We start from the raw sequence: 16,368 nt of genomic DNA, 5'->3' as shown, positions 1-16,368 counted from the left end.
ACAGCCCCTGGCAATCCTTGCAGGAAAGGAATAGCTTGGGGATGTAAAACTTCGTTTATGTATCGGGTACTGTTCAAAGTGCCCACTATTCGTAACAGTTGTGGTCGTCCATGATATGCTATGGCACCCCAGACCATAACTCCGGGTGTTCGTCCACTGTGGCTTCGATGATGCACTCCGGAATGTGCCTGCCAATCATCGGCATAGCGCCTGACACGAATTCGGCCATCATGGTACCACAAATTGAAGCGGTATTCGTCAGAAAAGACGACCTGCTGCCAATCAGCACGCCAGCTCCCATGCACATTGCTCATTGTAGCCGCAGGCGGCGGTGGTTTTGCGTGAGAGGAATCCTGTATAAAGGAATCCTTGCACGCAGCCCACGATGCAAAAGACGTCTCCGAATTGGTGAAACACACAATGAAACTCCTGTAGCTGTTGACCACTGTGTTGTCAATTGTCTAGAAGAAGCTGTCAATTGTCTAGAAGAAGCTGTGCGGTCCGTCAGTGCCACACGCACCAGGTGTCTGTCATCGCGAGCTGACGTCACATTTCAGGGTCCACTCCCGGATTTCCGAGCTGTCCGACCCTCGTCCGTCCATTGCTTCCAAACATGAATGATTGTGCTGCTGTTAAGCTGCACACGAGCGGCTACTGCACGATAAAACAATCCAGTTTCACGAAGACCGACGATTCTGCCCCGTTTAAACTCCGAAATTTTCTCAAATTTCGCTTTCTTTCGTCGAAGAGGCATGTTAAAGATTCAGTTAACGTTTACTCTAGCATATAACCACCGATAATCATACACGCCGATAATCTGCAGCCGTCTATTTATATTCGGTTCGATCCGCCGTTCAGTTGGCGCTGCTCAGCATACACATGCGCTACCGGTCTGCAATTCTAATCATTTGCATATCATGCCCTACTTTACATTTCCTGCAATTTTCAGCTCACTCGCGTAAATCCTTTGTGGTGCAATTTTCACAAACAGGAGTGTATCTTTAACTATCCCAAAAGCTCATCTCTGCAGATACCTCCCTTTACTACCCCACGGCAGAATTGTGCTCAATACGGTAACTAGTTTTTTGCAATGATGATTACTATTATTAATTAGGCCAGTGGTCGGGAGTGAAAAAAAATCGAATTCAGAAGTAATTGGTGGAAAACTAGAAATTATTTTAATCCATTTAGCATGGATCTAGAGTGAACATACTAAGTTTTCCCACTCCTGCTGTGTGAGCTTTAACCACTCCGTCCAAATTAGTGACAAAACACACCTGTTATTTCAATAATATAGCAATATCTCAAAAGTTCTTGTTTGTACGCATGAAAAATAACGGCACACTAATCGCTTTCAGAAACGCGTGCTCAAGTCTCAAGGAATTTTCGCCGCGTTTGATGGAATGGTTTTGCGAAAAAAAAAACCTTTGAGTAAAATTTTCCTAAGATTTGAGCATGACTTTCTGACCTAGTGATAAAAGAATCGTCGTGAATCAAGAATTTCGTTTTACAATTGTAGAACACTTGAAAGTGAACATGTCATTTCTGAGAGTGATTAAATTCATAAAATTAAGTTTTGCGTTGGAAAGGATGTCCACCGAATGCTTCTTATAAAGAAACTGGAAAATCACCCGTCAAGGTATGACGGGTGAAAATTTCTTCTACTTTTGAGCGAAGCAATTGCCTGTTTGGTCATATTTTGATTGTTGGAATTTTGGTTTCTTCATTCTCCTGAAATTAGTCTTACCAGTAAAACAGTTAAGTTACCGGATCCAGTTCAGCCTTGTCAAAATGAAGCATTTCCCTACATGTCAAACATTTCCAAAAAAAAATGTTACCAAATTATCATGCCGTGGCGCGAGTTTCATTGTTGGTGACGTCAGGAGCGTTACTTGATCAGTGAATTCGCTATTATATATATGAGGATATATATCACAAGAAAATATTCCACTTAGGATCTTTCCGGGGCATCCATCGACACTTGGAAGATCTCGACATACTTTTAAAAAAAACCTTAGAATTTTGTAGGAACCAATATGTTGGAGTAAACTAAGAGAATCGTCCATTGTTGGGAATAGAAGCTCTCGAAAATTTGGAGATTGAGCAAGAAAATATTAAAATTCCATCAGGTAAGTTAATCGTAGTTTAAAAAACCTGAAGTTAAGATTGACACTCATGACGATAATAAATGTTGACGGTAATAAATGCTGTGCCTTTGGGCGATTTCCAACTGACAGGCCAACAAGATTAGACGTTTATTGAATCTTTCTCTCTCTGTTTCAAGATTTCTAGAGGATTTTAGTGTTAAGCCCCGTAGGCACCTGTAGAGATTTCCCAAAGTGAAACGAGAAGTGAACATTTCGCTTTTATGTTCTTAATTGTATTTATATGATTTATGGTGTCTTCAAACCCACCCAAATTTTCATCATGTGATCCTTATTCAGAAGTCTATATTTCCTAAAAAGATAAATGGTTAAATTCTTATAAATCTTCATTAGTAATTCATCATTTTTCCTTAAAATATGTAGATATCCCTAAAAGAAAATGGCACTGTGTTGTCTTATCTTTGCTCATGATATGATGCTTGCGTACAAAGGCGGATCCAGTTCCTGGTTTCTAAAGGGGTTGTTTTCGGGAAGGGAACCATAAGTAATATTCGTAATTCATAAGTGATATTCGGAATCTGGAGCATTTTTTTTTTCAGTATAAAAGTCCCCAAAATGCAGCTGTAGACTAACTTTGGTAGCTTAAAGGGTCGCTTGAACCCCTTGATCCATCTGAATCTGCGCTTGGGGTTGTATAACTTCTACTATTTCACTTTGCTCCACATTCCTTTGCATATTTAATCTACAGTGAAAAATGTTTAATATGAAAATGTGGAGTCCAAGATACTTTATCTTCTTAACAAGAATATTATGTTTACTTGTACGTGCTGGGGAAAAAAGCTGTTTGTAAACTTGTATAGCTTGAACACGATGAGACGGCGGATGAACTGGAAGCAAAAACGGACCACATCATTTTATAATAGTAAAATCAATGAGATTGCGAGAGTAATAAAAACTTTACTGCTCATTTATGCTTTACTTCTTTACGTTCTCACGGATCCTGCCCGCCAGGTAGCATAAACAGCGCGACGCTGCGATATGCGTCACTGATTCTTTGAGAAAGACTGCAGACTATTTCTAAGCAGGAGGTGAAAAAACCTAAAATGTTTAGAGAATCAAAATCTTAACTTTTATAGAGCAAAGATTTGTACCGTGTGTTATGGGAAAAAATGCACAGGTAGCATGTACTTGTATTTTTTATGTATTGTATCTTATTTTGGCGCATTTCTCGGTGCTTACTTAGACTTTACGATTTATCTAATGTCGGTTTAACTTGCAGACTATTTTTTGGGATTTCCAATTCGGGCCTCAGACTGTGCTGCCAAGATCCTACTTATTACGAAAAGATGTGTTCCTTTACGCTTCCAATTCATCCGCCATCTCTCCGTTGTCCAGCTTTAAGTAGATATAAATATTTACATACAAATAAAATTATGCCATATAAAAATAACATTTGATATGATACAATGTTTTCTCGTGATATCATTTCATCTTATAACAGTTAACAAATTTGCAAGAATACTTTAAACTGACATAAATAAGGAATGCACGCAGATAACTGTATATACGTCAAATATATTCAGACAACATTTTTTGTGCAACATTTTCTTAGCATATGCAATTATCCATAACGCTCTACAACTTTTCAGTATAATAATTAGACTATCCGCACATTTTGTAGCTAGATGCAATATCTGGATTAGATAATTTTAAAATTACATTTTATTTTTTTTATGTTTCTTTGAATCTGTGAAGCTTGTTCGGAAAAGAAAAAGGTTTGGAATTTACTGTGGCAAACGCAGTTGGAACTACTGAAGATGTTTTAAGAAATTAGAATAGAGCAGTAGACGTAAGACTCAGTAACAGCTCATTGAGTTCAAGGAAACCCGCATAGAAACACGAACAAGAAGGGGTGTAGATGCACTCACTTCCGCTTAATGATGATGATGATGGGAACTCCTTTATGCTCTGAGTTTTTAACTTTAGCTCAGAAACATAAAGTTTTAAAATAAATTGTTTAAGAGAGAGATTGTTGTCTGTGTTATGTCAAATGTAGTTAGTTTATTCTAGTTTGTGTGCGTGTGTACATAAATATATGGGCAGATAGATAGATAGATAGAAGATAGACCAAGGCTAGTGGGCCCACTTTTGCTTCTATGTCCTTTTTAAAAATTAGAATTCCAACACAAAATGCCAACATTTTCGTGCATGCGCAGTAAGAAAAAAATTCTGTAATCGTTCATACTTTTTTTATTTTCAATAATTTTATTCAAAATTCCAGCATATTGTTTCTCTTGTACGCTCTTAATTATTTTAAAAATGTGATGAAGGTCCTTCGAAAACTCTGACAGTTATAAGCTAACGAAGGTATTTAATATTTTAAGAAGTTCTTTTATCTTTCTGAATATCTTGTACTTTTAAGAAAATCCATAGAAAAATAGTACATAACACGAAATACTCAAATGAAGATCACAACTTACTACCTTGATATGCAATTTAAAAACTCTGAAGAAATAAGAATGTTTTTTATGTATCACATTCCTATTTAATGTATGAAAAATAAAATAAAATAGTCATTTTTGCATCTTAATCTGACTTTGGTGCTATTTTATCATTGCCCCGTATTAAAATAATTTTCCTTGATTTTGCAGTTTTTTAACATTTTTAATTTTTGAGATAATCTTACAGTGCACATCAGTTTTGCAAATCTGGTCAATCCCTAATTATTTACACATATTACAAGTGTGTTTAATTGCAAAAAATTATCGCTATGATTATAGTTTGTTACAAATTTTATCTTAATTTTGAAAAGAGTAGTGTCTCGTATTAAGTCTTTCCTACAAAGGTTTATTTTTGAAAGAGCAAAATTTAAAAAGAAAGAAAGAGAATTCAGACTATGCACTCAAACCTGTTTTTGTGCGGTCTTTTTTTTTTTTTTTTTTTTTTTTTTTTATACATGAAAATTTCAATCAGATTGGGTCTCAATTGCCGAAATTATTTATAAAACGAGTGCGAGGTAGTATCTTCAAGTAACACAAGGGACACACCGATGGAAAGTCACTGTGACTTCCCAAAAATGTCCTTTTTTGGGAAATTTTGTCTGACTATTCGGCAAAATTATCATCACTTGGTTTATTTTTATTTAGTTTAAAAAAGCAATTCCTAGTTATTTTCTAAGTTTTTAGGTTTATTTCTTACGTGAAACTTTTTTCATGCGGTGGTTTCTATCCAACGCATTAAATATATATATATATATATATATATATATATATATATATATATTATAACTGTGTTGCAAAAAATAGTTTTTTTAGTTACTCGTGAAGTTTTAGACAATTTTTATGCGATTTTTTATGCGGTCCCTATCCATCGTACAAAAACAGGTTTGGATGTACTTCTATTTTATTGTTAAATATGATTATTCAAAGATCAATTAAAACTGAATTTCTCTTTTCATGGATCTATCAGCTGCTAAATCTGAATAGATTGAAATCAGAAATGTAGAAACATGTTAGTGTTTCATAAAGTAAGCATGTGAACTACTAGTTAAGTTTCCAACGACGAAAATCGAAGTTCGAAAATAATTACTGGAAGTACTTTTTCCTCAGTTGAAACGGAGCTCTTTTACTCATAAAGTGTTGATAAAGTCCCACCTATTTCTGTTTATGAACAAGAAACCTCACGAATAGTGTAATAATGAAAAGAGTTGAAATAGGAAGCAAGAGAAAAAGTATCTTGAGACATATCTTTGACGCAAAAATGATTTCCCTCATCCACCCGTTATCGAGATATTAGGTCTTAAAGTCTGCCAAAATTAATTTGAAATACAATAAATTTTAAATTAATTCTGCCAACTTGGCGAGGAAGTAATCTAGCAATACCACCGTTTACATCCGTCTACAAATCGTGTGCAAAATGTTTTCAATTACTCACTAAAACTCGCTAAATTTGGCAACTTGTCTTGAAATGTTGGCAAACTTTAAGACCTCATATTTCGATAACGGAGACATGGAGGCAAATAATTTATGAGTCCAGAAACATGTTTTAGAATGCTTTCGTTTGTTGCTTATTTATTTTATTTTATTTATTTGTGTTTTTTTTTTTTTTTTTTTTTTTCATTTCTACACTATCGTTTAATTTCCAGGTGAGGAGAGAGCTACTTAAAGCTTCTAGAATAATTTAGATAACTATCATTAAATTGGACAAAACTTTGCTAATTATGGCAGTCATTACAAAAACGTAATGACTACCCTAATTAGCAAAACAAATTACAGACCATATGTTTCTGGGTTGCAGGGAAACCCATTTCCAATGCAAAAGATGTGAGTTTGTTCAGGAAAGACATCCGTTAATCATGAATTAATTTTATCATTCTTGAATAACTGATGTCATATGGTTAGAGAAAGATTATCTTCATTATTCCAAAACATATGGTTAAAAAACATACACAGGGTTGTCTAAAAACTACACATCTAAAACAGGCAGGAATTTATTTTACAAACAAACCGATTGCAACGTATCAGATGACCAATATTTTTCATCATTCTCACATGATTCATGGTTACCATATAAGTTGCAGACATAACTTGCAACCAGGTTAATAAATCATTTTAAATGTTTTTTTTCCAGTAACTTTTTTTTTTAATTTGTATGATTTTGCAATACTTTAGAAGTTTTTCTTCAGTTTTATGCCAATAGATGCAATAATACTTTTTAAAAACATGAATGAGGCAATTAAAAATAAAAACAAATATTGTGGATCTAAGGTACCCTGAATGATAGCAATTAACGAGCATCTTAATAGATGTAAAACTTTGTTTTGTCCATGGTTGGACGAAGAAAAATTTTGGAATGACATAATGACATTATGTGACTTTTTTTTTTTAACATTTTTTTTTCTATATTTATGACAGATGGGTTTCGGCATAAATTTTATGATTTTTTTTTTCTCTGAGACATAGATGCCGTAGTTGAAAAAAACACATTTACAGTGCTCGCAATAAGCAAGTCCAATTTTACTAGCAAATAAATGCTCTGTTTTGTTGAATACAGTCAAAATTTCCTGCTCATCATATTTTGAATTTTCGAGTGGAGATAACAATGAAGAATAAAATAATGTTATGAATGTGTCTTATCTGTAAATGATATCCTTTTTATTTTATAAAATTGTCTTTCCCGTAAATTGACACAGAGTAGTGTCAGCAAAAAAGTTTCTAATTTTTTTTTTCTCTGCGAGAGATGTACCATAGCTGAAAAAACACATCTACAGAGTTAGTAATCAGACAAGACAAATTGCACTTGTAAGCGAATGCGCTGTTCTATCGGATGCGCTCATTACTTCCTGCGCATCACATTTTGAATTTTCGAGTGGAAATTACAATTAAGAATGAAATAATGATATGAATGGGCCTGATCTGTGAATGATGTCCTTTTAATTTCATTAAAATGAATTTTTCATAAATTGACATGGAACGGTGTTAGCACAAATTTCCTGCATTTGTTTTCTCTGCCAGTGTTGTACCATAGCTGGAAAAACACATCTATAGTGTTAGTAATCAGCAAGACGAATTGTGCAAGCGAATGTGCTGTTCTATCGGATTCAGTCAATGGTTCCTGTTTATCACATTTGAATTTTTGTTTGAAAATTACAATAAAAAATTAAATAATTATGCGAATGTGTCTTATCTGTAAATGATATCCTTTTTATTTCATTAAAACGTCTTTTCTGTAAATTGACATAGAACAATATCACCAAAATTTTCACGAGTTTGTTTTCTCCGCGAGAGATGTACCACAGCTGAAAAAAACGTATCTACAGTGTTAGTTATCAGTAACACAAGTTGCACTAGCGAATGCACTGTTCTGTCGGATACGGTCAATGCTACCTGCTCATCAAATTTTGAATTTTTGAGGGAAAATTACAACAAAGAAATAAATAACGATGTCACTGTGTCATATCTGTGAATAATATCCTCATCATTTCCTTAAATTTCACTATTCATTAAATTGCACTGTAAAATGCAGTGTTCTGTCGGATACGATAAATGCTGTGAATAACATCCTAGTTATTTCATTAAATTGCACTGTAAAATGCACTGTTCTGTCGGAGATGGTCAATGCTACCTGCTCATCACATTTTGAATTTTTAAGGGGAAATTACAATAAAGAACTAAATAACGATGTGACTGTGTCATATTGTTGTTATATCGTTGTTAATATCCTTGTTATTTCATTAAAAACTCTTTTCCATATAATACTAAAATGTTTTCAACATAAATTTTATAAATTTGTTAGTTAGTTATTATTAGTTATATGTTAGTTGGTTTTATTTGTTAGCCGAAATTACAACAAAGCAGGAAATACAGTTACCAAGGACAAGTAATAAAATATACGATCATCTTTAAAACATTCTGAAGCCCCTTTTACATTTATTTATTTATTTTCTTTTACATATTTAATTTTTATTTATTTACTTTTTACACGTGTATTTACTTATTTATTTGTTTGTTAGGATTTGGTACTGATTTGTAACTTTCCTTAAAGTCAATTTTTATAAATTGTCCAATTAGTTGCCAAATAAATCGCACGTCCCTGATTTTTTTCTTCCACATAAATTAAAAATTCAATAAAAATAAAAAGAAAAAAAATAAGTCACACTGCAGTTATGTGCTTTTATACTAACCTATATTTTTCTTGAAGTAATTTACTTTGCATCCTACTTCTGACGTAGAACGAAAATACCCTTAGGATCGGGACAGCTTTGAGTGTAGTTAGGAATTCGTTTTGAATGAATTTAATAATGATTGTTTGGGCTAACTACACACTGCTTTAGGAATTTTCTTTCACATTATGCCAAAGATGCAACAATCTTATTAAAATGGAAGTGTGGTAGTTAAAAACAGTGAAATTGATGTTCAAAGTAATTACTGTCCTGTGTAAGTGAATGACTAATGATATCAAAATAATTCTGCAGTGGGGAGGTAAAAGGAAGTATCTACAATTTTTCTTTTTATTTTTTTCGTATTTTAGTCATCTATTGTACTTTAACTATTGTACAATCTTGCTTTTTCCGTTTCCGCTGAAAATGAAGCACGAAAAAAACGTCAAATTCCGACGTTTCATTGTTGCTGGAATGGAATCCAAAACGAGTTTCGTCAAATATCTCAAAAACTCATTTCTTTAGATACTGCTCTTTACCTTCCCTCGTCAGAATTGTACTCAATACTGTAGCCTCTAGCTTCATAACTAGTTTTTTGCAATAAATGGTTGCTGTTCTTAATTTCAAGTTTAAAGATTTTAAAAAAACGTCAAAGCACCATTATGGGATATACAACATGATTAATTTTAAAATCCTCAAAAGTATATGTATATTACCGCTCAAAAAACTATAAAAAGTGAATTTCTTACTTATATTTGCGTAGTAATTTGCTCCATTCGAACATAGCCTTTATTTTATCGTCTGTTCTTTTTTTATTTTTTACATTCAACGTTCTTAACTCTTTTCAGCATATGAAAGTTGTTTCTTTAGCTATGTTTATTGATTGTAGTGTATGTTTATCATTCACCGGCCTCATATTTTGGCACATTTAGGATGTGCGACTAACTATGTTTATTTTGTTGAACTTTTCCCCGTCACATGGGTGAGTTTTCGAATTGTAATAACACTCTTTTTCCTTCCTGTTTCTATTTTTGAAATACAGTTTGTGTCGTTAAAAGAACATATTAAATTAAGATTGTTTGGATTTCTTTAAGTGAAACAGAGTTGAACAAAAAAGATTGTTTTTGAGGATTTTAACTAAAGCTAAATTGGAATCTGATGACTTGGTATTAAATTAATGCTTATTGGTATTTATTTAGTCTTGGTGCTTTAGTTTCACGTAATCAATCAAAAGGTGTGTGTAATTTTATGTAAAAAGCTGATTGTAATTGTACATAAATATTTCAGATATAGTCTATCAGATGTAATTTATTTTAACGTGAGCACAGATTATAGTTGATAATGCATATACTTTCATCTTTTGTGCTAATTGAAAATGCTGATAACTTGTATCATTGATAACAATGATTAACGTTAAAAATAAATTTTTGCCAAAAATATGCTCTATTGGTGTTTTGCAAATCTTGCATTACGCGTATTTATTTACTCCTTAGCGCTTTAGAAACTGATGTCAGAGTAATACAAAAACATCAATTGGACATCTCTTTCATTTTTTAAAGTAGCCCGTGCAACGCCGGGCACGCAGCTAGTTTACTTATAAAAGACGAAAATTTGCGACTTCGTGGAAACTTCTTAAATCTGTCCGTGAATTGTGAAAGCAAAGAACAGTATGTCGCGCCATCTATTGCGGAACATTTTAAGCTTTCTCCTCCAAAGGAAAATATGAGACAAATATCTGCATTCGTGTGACAAAACAAATCACGAGAAACCCAGGGCCCAATTTCCCAATAGGCAGAGTAGGCAGCTGCCTAGGGTAGCAGCTGGCAAATTCAGGCATTTTCAGGGGTTGCAAATTTTGCTTTAACCACACAGTTCTCAAATTAATTTGTTATTCTTGAAAGTAAAATATTAGTATTCTTTCATTTTCCACAGAGACAATTTTCTCTTGTAATTTAATGATTACTTTCACACATCTTACGAAAATCAAATGTTTTTCTATCATGGTAATAGATCAGTGTAAAACATTTCGTGACGACAAAAAGCGGGTGTCGATTTCATTTCAGAAAGTCGTTGCGTTTGGCCAAATGTCACTACAATATTGCTGTTTGACTAAGATTTTTAGTGCTATATTAAAGTTTATTCAGTGGTTTCTTGGGTGATTGACGTTTATTTTCTTTTTTACATTATTAATATTTAAAAACTGTTTTCTGTTAATGTTAAGTCTCGGAGGCTAATAAAAATGAGTGACGAGCGAAAAAGGCTGAATGATTTTAAATAAAGGAAACGTGATAAATTTAAAACCGAAGAACGACAAAGTCTTCAAAAAAATTTTAAACGTGATACATTTTTTTTTTTTCAAATGGGCAGTTATCAAAAGCAGAAACTTTGGACTCTTTGCACAGTAATCCAGTTACAATTTAGTAATGAAATACCATTGAACAGTGAGGAGTGGTAAGAACGCAAGTGAGTAAACGAAATAACAGAGGAAGTTATTCAAACCGTTGATTTGTTGATGACAAAAAAAAATAAGAGGATAAAGACGCTGCTGTAAAAAACGATGACGAATTATAGAATTGTTAGCGCACAAGACAGTTTAGTGCTCATCAAAGATTCAACTAAATAGAAATGAAATAACTAAGCGAGAGTTTTGATATTAAAACACGGTTTTGATCAAAAGAACACTAATAGTACGTAACTTAAAGGGAAAAAAAAAGGCAACAGAAGTAATTCGGAATGTAATCGGGGTTTTTCTTTTTAAAATCAAAATACCTTTTTGAGCAAAAGATGACAAATCATGAAACAACAAAGTAGTTAGATAATTTCTTCTGAAAATATAAAGATGCTGTCTTATGTGAAACATACTAACATGCTTAGCATTCGAGACAAATCTCGGTTACTGTATATCTCCCCATTTTCTTCCCTTATAGATCTAACTCCTGTCTATATCATTTTTCAGTAATTCATGCGTTATCATTATAAGGAATTTTTTTTTTACTTCAAAGAATGAAAGAGAGCATATTGTATGAAACTATAGGGCCATGAAAAAAAATAATAACCATGCTGTATTAATTGATAGTTGTAAATAAATAAACATATTGTAAATATTATTTAGATTGGTCTTACATGAATCGTTTAACAACCTGACCAATAGCAGTACTTGAGCTTGAACGATGTACAAAATTAAACAATATAAACAGAGACGCATCGAACTAAAATTTTTGGGAGGAGGAAAATTTTAATTTTACCGAATGATAAAACACGAGCTAACACGCATATTATTCATACTTGCATAACGTCTTATGAGATGGAACGTTAGGCATCATTAAAAAACAATTTTTAAAATTTAAAAAAAGAAAAAAAAATCGCTATGTTGCAATGTTATCTCCAAATTTGCCGAATCGTCAGCAAAATTTGCCGAATAAGAAATTTTTTGGGAGATCACTGCGACCTCCCATGAGGGCACATCTGAATGTGAAACGTCATCATTTCTTCATAAGCTTGACAGCTAAAATTTCGGGAACACTTTTTTGCGTGTTTTTGAGCCAAGAAAATTTAGTTTCTTTTAAGGGGAGGGGGCGGCAGATTTCAAATCTGCCTAGTGGCGGCATGGGGCTAAATTCGGCCTTTGAGAAACCTACGTTATAGCACAAGTTACGAAATATATTCGATACTTCTGTTTTGGTATTGAAGGAGAACATTTTTTAGTGAGAAAATTTTAGACACAAAAGTCCCAGTTTAAAACTTGCTTCATATAGACTTTCTAGATTAAAGAATGTAGCTTTCTAGCTAAGAAATCCTAAAGTTCAAATGCTAAAAGTGTTGCCACTTTTTCTCTTAAATCTATTTCAATTCAGTTTACGCAAAAGGATTCAACTTTTGAACTGTACTACCGTGGGCAGGTAACCAGCAGTATGTATCTGCAGAAATGAGTTTACGAGACATTTGAAGAAACGCGTTTTGGTTTTTATACTAGCTAGGAAAAGTTGGAATTAGACGTTTTTTCGCCCCCCCCCCCTTTTTTTTTTTCAACGTACAATCAATGACAAAAATGCAAAAAAAAAAATGAATGAATGAAATTTGTAAAATTTGCAGTTACTGCCCTTTACATGCCCATGGCTGTCTAATTATCTTTAAGTATACCAGAAAAAAACGATGTTGCGATCAAAACGTCGTAGATATTGGTCTTCTGTTGAAAAATAACAGAAATTTAACCTTGACTGAAAATAGGAAATATTAGCAGTTCAAAAGATTTCTTCTTCGGATCATTAAATGGATTTTTTCAGATAAAAAAAAATTCCCATCAAGAATGATTGATACTTTGCATGTGGGACTTTATCATTTGTTCTTGAAATGAAAACAAAGTTCTAAGGCATGAGTAGATAGTGCTGCAAAAAAAAAAATCAGTTCCATTGAAGAAAATAAATGTCATACCATTACTTCAAATTCCAAAACGACATGTTTTGCGCAAAATTAATGACAATTATTAATTTTCTGTCCCACGTAGATATTTTATTTCATATTTCTTGATTCCTTTTATTTGTTTATAATAAGTACCGAAACAGTATGAAACAATCCGTTTTTACTTTTAAAGTGTGACGCGAGTTATAAAGTTTATTGTCGCGAAGGAAAAATGTTTAGCTTGCTTTATAGCTATTGGATTTAAGAATTCATTTTCAATGAAGTTAGCAAAAGGAGTAAGGAACCAATCATGTTGCTTTAAATATATGGCAATAATCGATGAAACACGATTTCTACAGAATATTTTTTTAAAGTAGAAAAAAAAAACATGTGCAGAAAAAAAGGAGAATGTCTCTCAATAGATGGCGCGACGCAGCAAACCCAATAAATTGCATGTGCTAGCGATAAGACTCCGTGGATCAAAGCCAACTTTCATGGGGAAGCTCCGCTGCCCCCTCACTTTTTAGAGTCAAAAATTAATGACCGATTGAAAAGCGATTTTTTACTGTGTGGTTTTGATTTATTTCACAAAAATGAAAAGGTAAAATTTCAAATGAATGAACTTTTCTCGAGTTATTTTATAACAATGGAACTTTGAATTGGCAGGGGAAAGTTTACTTTGGTCATCGCCATCCGACCTATAATTTTTGATACTATGTTCCAGATTTTTGGAGATCCTTTAATCAGTAGTATTAAAATCCAATAATATAGCCCAATTTTTCAAAAACAAATTCAGTTCAAGGGGTTTTTTTTTTTTTCGATATACCGTTTCGCAGAAGATTTCTAAATGAACACAAATAACTCCATGAGATTCCCAAGACGTAGGAGCAGGGGCGGACTGGTCACCCCTGGCGCCCTCCCGCCTGTGCGTCCCAAACGCCGTCTGCACGCCTCTGTTTTTTTTTTTTTTTTTTTTTTTTTTTTGCCCTCGAAAATTTTTATTTTTATTTTATTTTATTTGTGCTCTCGAACGTAACGTGTGCGCCTTCGGGGTTTTTTCCCTCGCTCTCGAACCTGCTGTGTGCCTTCATTTAATTTTAGGCCCTAAAACCTAAGCGTATTTGTTTCTTATTGCATTCACATTTTTAACATGATTTTTTTTTTTTTTTTGCTTTGAAACTAAAATATTAGCCTTCTTTCATTTTTCAGAGACAATTTTTTCTTTTAATTTAACAATGCTTACTTTCACACATGAAAATCAAATGTTTTAATAGATCAGCGTAAAATAGTAAGTAAAGACGAAAAGCGAATATCAATTTCAGAAAGTGTCTTGCGTTTATCCAGAAGTCGCAACAAGATTGGAGTTTGAGCTTGACTAAGATTTTTAGTGCTATACTAAAGTTTATTCAGTACTGGTTTCTTGAGTGATTGACGTTTATTTTCTTTTTTACATTGATAATTAAAAATTGTTTTATGTTAATATTAAGTCTCGGAAGCAAATAAAAATGAGTGACGAGCGAAAAGGCTGAACGATTTATGCTAAATTAAAAATCGAAGAACAAAAAAAAAGTCTTCAAAAAAATTTTAACGTGATATATATTTTTTTTTCAATTTGCGAAGAGTCCAAAATAATCCAGTTACCATTTATTAATGAAATACCATCAAACAGTGAGGAGTGGAAAAAACACAAGTGAGTGAACGTAATAACAGGGGAAATTAATCAAATCGTTGATTCGCAGATGAAAAAAAAAAAACAGGATAAGAGAGATGCTGTTATAAATAAAGGTAACCACTGATAAAATGGTTAACGCACAAGACATAAAAGTTCAGTGCTCATCAAAGATTCAGCTATATAGATATTAAATAATTAAGTTAGAGTTTCGATTTCAAAACAGTTTTGATCAAAAGAGCACCAATACGTAACTTTAAAAAGAAAGTAACAGAATTAATTCGGAATGTAATCGTTTGTTTTTTCTTTCCTTTCCTAAAATCAAAATGTCTTTTTGAGCAAACAATAACAAGTAATGAAATCACAAAGAAGTTAGTTACCTTTTTCTGAAAATGAAGATGCTGTCTTATGTGGAAACATACTAGCATGCTTAACATTCGAGACAAATCTTGGAGACTCTTTATCTCTCCATTTTTTTCCTTTATATTTTCCCAATAGATCTAACTCAATTCTGTGTCATTTTTGAGTAATTCATCTGTGTTGCCATTATAAGGAAATGTTTTAAAACTTCAAAGAGTGAAAGAGAACATGTTTTATGAAACTATAGGGCCATGAAAAAATAATAACCCTGCTCTATTAATTGATAATTGTAAATAGATGTACTGTTTTTAATTTTATTTATTTTGGTCTTATGTGAATCGCGCTTGACAACCTGCACAAGAGCAGTACTTGAGCCATGAACGATGTACAAAATTAAATAATACAAACAGATGAGCATCGAACTAAAGTTTTTGGGAGGAAGAAAATTCTAATTTTACCGAATGATAAAACACGAGCTTACACGCATATCATACATACGTACATAACATCTAATCAGAAGTAACGTTAGGTATCTTTAAAAGAACATTTTTAAAGTTAAAAAAAAAGAAAAAAACAATATGTTGCAATAGTATCTCCAAATTTTACGACTCGTCAGCAAAATTTGCCGAATAAGGAATTTTTTGGGAGATCGCTGTGACCTCCCATCGGCCCTGATTGTGAAACGTCATCATTTCTTCATAATCTTGATAGTTTAAATTTCGGGAACTCTTTTTTGCGTGTTTTTGAGTTTTTGCTTCTTTTAAGGGGAGGGGGCGCAGCAGATTTCAAATTTGCCTAAGGGTGGCATCTTTTTTTTTTTTTTTTTTTTTTTTTTTTTTTTTTTTTTTCTTGCGTTTGAACTTTTGTTCCTTTGTGTCGCTGTCGTCGAAGATTTTTAAGATTTTTTTTTTCGCCTCAAGGTTTTTTTTTGTGTGTGTGTGTGTGTGTGTGTGTGTGTGCTCTTTGATTAGAGTCAAGATTGGCACCTTCTAGGAGATCCAGTCCGCCCCTGACCTATGTGTTATTTCTTCCTCAATCTTTATTAATAATTTCAGTTTCTAATAATATTTTTTAATTGAAATTAAAAACGTGAAATGTTATGATAATATAATTTAATGACTCTCAATATAAATTAAAATTTATGTAAATATCACATGTGTTATTTACTTCATATTTAT

The sequence above is a fragment of the Uloborus diversus genome, chromosome 10, assembly GCF_026930045.1.
Source record: "Uloborus diversus isolate 005 chromosome 10, Udiv.v.3.1, whole genome shotgun sequence".
Taxonomy (NCBI): domain Eukaryota; kingdom Metazoa; phylum Arthropoda; class Arachnida; order Araneae; family Uloboridae; genus Uloborus; species Uloborus diversus.
This window is presented reverse-complemented; position numbering follows the sequence as displayed.